This window comes from Anas acuta, chromosome 2 (assembly GCF_963932015.1).
Source record: "Anas acuta chromosome 2, bAnaAcu1.1, whole genome shotgun sequence".
Taxonomy (NCBI): Eukaryota; Metazoa; Chordata; class Aves; order Anseriformes; family Anatidae; genus Anas; species Anas acuta.
In genome coordinates this window covers 87,099,668-87,104,066 of record NC_088980.1, presented here as the reverse complement: position 1 = coordinate 87,104,066, position 4,399 = coordinate 87,099,668, and the positions used below count along the sequence as shown (strand labels likewise).

Here is a 4,399-nt window from a genome sequence, read left to right as displayed (position 1 = left end):
AAAAAGTTATAAGTGAAACAAAACAAAGCTGCTGAATACAAGAGAAGGTACCTGGTAGTGATAGCTTCTATTACTGGTATCTTGCACTGACCCGCAGCCTGACAACAGGTGGGTGATATAGCCTCACTGTGTCCTGAAAACAAAGGAAATCCCCAACCTCCCGATATTCTCTGACACTGAATGAGAATCACAAACAATTTTTTTGAAGTACAAGGACCCAGATATTTCTGACATAGACAATTCATGCAAAAGAGCATTACAAGAGAATGTATCCCTCTTATAATTGCATAGCTAAAAATATTGTTGTAAATAGAGACTGGAGGTGAAATTAAATAGCATCTGTGGGCTAAAATTAAACTGTGCCAAAAGAACTTACATTACCAAATTCAGAATATTTTTTTTCTCCGTATCAACATTTACTTTCTTTTTTTTTTTTTTTTTTCCTCTTTTTCTTTCTTACTGTTGCAAAACAACTTTAGATTTTAGAAGTACTGTCATTTCATCATGGTAATTAATACAATTTTCTATCAGGCCAAACTAAGGGCCTTTTTTCTGAGATTAACATATGTGCCTGTTACTCATAGGCTTTTGTCCCCCCTCACCTCTTCTGGGGACAAAATCCGTCACCATGTGCCTTTCAAATGTGCAGACAGTGATAAACATAGATGACTAACCAAATAACTAGAGCAGATATTATGCCCTTGTAAAGCAGTTAGGCCGAACGGATGTGCAGAAGTACTGGATGATCTTAACCATTTGGGATTAATTTTATTTTTATTTTAAGTATGGAAACAAGATTGATTTCTTACATACCATACTAGGTTAAAGAAAAATAAAATAATAATATAAAAATATATACATATGTATTAAGCAAGAAAACAGTTCAGGAAACTGAAAACAAACAACAACAACAACAACAAAAGTAAAAACTTGCCTGTAAATTCACTGATTTTTAAATGAATGATTATTTATGTTTTCGATTTTTTTTTTTTTAATTTGACATCACTTATAAATTGTATAATTTGCAGAGGAAAGACTATCTGATTGATATGTCCAGAAATTATGGCTCAGATATCTGACTGACATCAATATAACTCCAAACATTTCAAAAGTCTAAATTCAGATTCAGTTCCTACAAGGATTAAATCTCTTTGATGGATCCCTTTAGCAGTACTTCCAACTTCTGTTTCATGAACCAATGTAAGAAATGAGATAGCTCTGATTATGTGCAAGGGAAAAGGAGTTGGGCAAAGACATGCAAAGGAACCAGACAGATAGACATAGTCTGACATAGTTAACTAAAAATAAACTGGTATTAATAAAAGTGAAAATAATCAGAAGATCCATACATGTACATATTTTTAATATTTATTAATGTTCTCTAGCAACACATTAACTCTCTTCTTTAATTGTATTAATAGTTTGTCTTGACTGAAAGACAAAAGTGCTTCTTTGACAGACCGAAAGGGTTTTCTATTCTAATTCATTTCTATTCTAATTCAGAGAGCATCCACTTAATCTCTGCTGAACTCTTTCAGCTTCACTGACTGGGGACCATGCGTGAAGCCCTGGTGCTCAGTGGTAAACCCTGAAACTCGAAGATTTCCTGTGCTTTGTTGCTGTGTCCATAAAAGCAAGAGAAGCTTTTCTCTCTTGGTGCCTACTCTTATAGGTGAGATCTCATAGCTCTTTCAATGGGAGCAGAATAGTAGTGAAGAAAAGCAAGCATGACTGGGGCTCAATTTGCATGACCTTTAATTTTTGCTCTCAGTGACCCAAGTATATCTTTTTCCTGTAACTGACAAAAAAAAAAAAAAAAAAAAGAGAAATAATCTCTGTGGGCTGATATGTGACATTCTCCCCAGATACAACCATTAGCCCAGCAGAAATACATTTACTCCCTTAGGCAAGTTCACCATGAAGAGACTGTTTACATGTTCCTGGACCCTAGTGATACAAGATCTTTCTCAACACTAAGGGGAGAATAGCAATAAATTATTTTTTAGTTAAATCTTAAGCTAACACACTGAAACGATGGCTGATGGACAGCAATGTAACTCCTATACTATCTGTCCTTCTTGTGAGTCAGTCTCCGGTCTCTGCTGTGGAGAAATCACCTGCAGAGCAGCCAACTTCAAGAGATTTTGGGGAAGAAACGAAACAGGAGTGCATTTCTGAACATCACTGAACTGTTTCTGAGCCCTGCAACTTTGTTATCATTTGTGCACTGAAAAAAAAAAAAAAAAAAAAAAAAACAACAAACCACAGTTTTATAATTACCACTGGTATTTCAGAACAACCACCTTCACTTGCAGACAACTACACAGCTTCCCTTCATATCTTGCTTTTTTACATTGCTCCTATGTTGTGGTTTGTTCTTTTAAATGTTTCCCTCTTGATGGGAACATCTTTGATGCCAGACTCTCCATCCTACCAAGCTTCTGTACCTTGAGAAATCACAAACAGTAATTTCTTACTTTAACTGTTTCTTATTAGCATAGTTGGACACAGTTCTCAGTTCCATATAATAAAGTTTTCTTACATACTGTTGCGCACCTCAGAGGGAGCATTTTTATCATAGTTAAGAAGTCATGATAGCCAAATTACTTCAGACTGTGTTGTGTCAACTACAGTAAATTTAACTCCTGCCTACAAAGCCAAAGTAACAGGGCTAAAAAGGATTGTCAGCTGTTTCTGATATGAAACCCTGGCACTGCTAAGTAAAAGGTCTTCTTTTACCTATTACCTTCTCCACTTGCCTTTAATTTCATCTCTTCATATACCCTCTGTCATCATCTTGCTGAAGTTTTGTTTTAAGCTTGATTTTTAAAATGGGCCCCAGGATATTTCTGTGAAAATGAGAGTTAGTTAAAAGGCGTGAGATACCTATCAGTAGAGGCAATGCTTTCAGAAAGGCCATCCAGTATGATTTGTTGGGCTGGACGAATGCAATTTCATCTCTGTGTCAATAATGTCAGAAAAGCCACATGGGAGCAGTCGAGTTCCTGCCCCCCAAGGATGCAGTTATTACTACTGCTCCAAGATCATCAGCCCTTTCTGTGGAGTTGACAAGATAAAGACAAAGAAAACAAAAGCCCCTAAAACAGCAGTTCTTTGGATAGGTGAAGTATTTCCCCACCCACCTGGTGGCAGAAGCCTGTTTCACTGGGCTCTCAGCTGTCCTGGGGAGGTGAGAGTAAGGGATGTTGTGGGGGAAGACAGCACAGAGAGGCAGTGGTTAGGAGTCAGCCCCAAGATTTTGTGCCTGTGCGGGACCAAGCAATCTGCAGCATCTGTGTCAGATCTGTCCCACACATCAGGGAGGCCAAGGCTGCTCCTTGGAGTAAGTCAGAGCTTCACAGCAACCCTTCTGTAACGCGGCTGTGTCACACAGGCTGCCCTGCACTGGTGATTAATGTTCAGTTTGGATGTGCTGGAAGGCTTTAACTTTGTACCACGCCTCACCAAGCACCCAAGAGGTGATTAAGCAGCACTGGCACACAGTCTGTCATGCCTTACTGATTAATTGCAAGGACAAACCTACAACTTCATTGTTCCCATTGTATTGTTATTTCTTCCTTTTCCTACACTGCTGCTTCTGGGGGTGTGATATACAACAACTTGATTTCATAAAGAGGGCACACTGTTTATCATGTGAACACCATGAACTACATACATCAACATTGCTCATAAGAGAAAACATAGCAGCGAAATGCTTTTTTAAACAACATCATCATTCCTTGCAGCTTCGCTACTTGACAGCTACTATTATTTTATAAGGGAGGTGGCTGGCAGATAGAAACTTACATTTATATTATTTGTGATGGCAATAAGCTTCAGTCCTTTCCTCATTACTTTGTCATTCTCAATTCACCTTGCTATTTCTCAAAGAGTAGATTTTTCATCACACCAAAGAACCTATCCAAAGACACATAACTAGAGCACCTGGACAAGTCAATGCACTGCCTGCTCAATTTCTCAGAGAAAAATTGTGGACAGAATTGTGAAAAGTATGTCATGATGACAGCACCCCAACGGGTCCCTTCAGAAGTTAGAATAGAAGATAGTACAAAGCATTCACCCTTTGAAAATCCTTTGCTGTTTAGGAGTCTACAGGGCCAGACTGCCTCAGCACAAGTACTCCTGGCCAATTTTTGTAACTTCAGCAGCATTTCTTTCTCTCTGCCTTTCTCTCTCTCCCTCTCTCTCTCTCTCTCTTTTCTTTTTCTTTTTGAATTTTAAAGAAGGGAAAAAAAAAAAAAAAAAAGCTAGGTTGCTTGCAACTTTGAATACAAAACTGCCTGCTTTGTGAAATTTCTGACCAGCTGGCTTTATGACCAGAAATCTCTTTCTGTAAGTTTAAAGTATATGTCATGTACATAATTCATTAGGTCTTGGA

General features: G+C 38.0%; 1 long non-coding RNA gene across 1 annotated transcript; it reads right to left on the bottom strand.

The window, feature by feature from the left end:
- Positions 1 to 878: 878 nt before the first annotated feature.
- LOC137851765 (uncharacterized) lies at positions 879 to 3,245 on the bottom strand. Its single transcript, XR_011093445.1, has 3 exons — positions 3,144 to 3,245; positions 2,747 to 2,849; positions 879 to 2,447 (listed from the first exon to the last, which is right to left on the bottom strand). It is a non-coding gene; the product is annotated as an uncharacterized lncRNA (long non-coding RNA).
- Between the last annotated feature and the right edge of the window lie 1,154 nt (positions 3,246 to 4,399).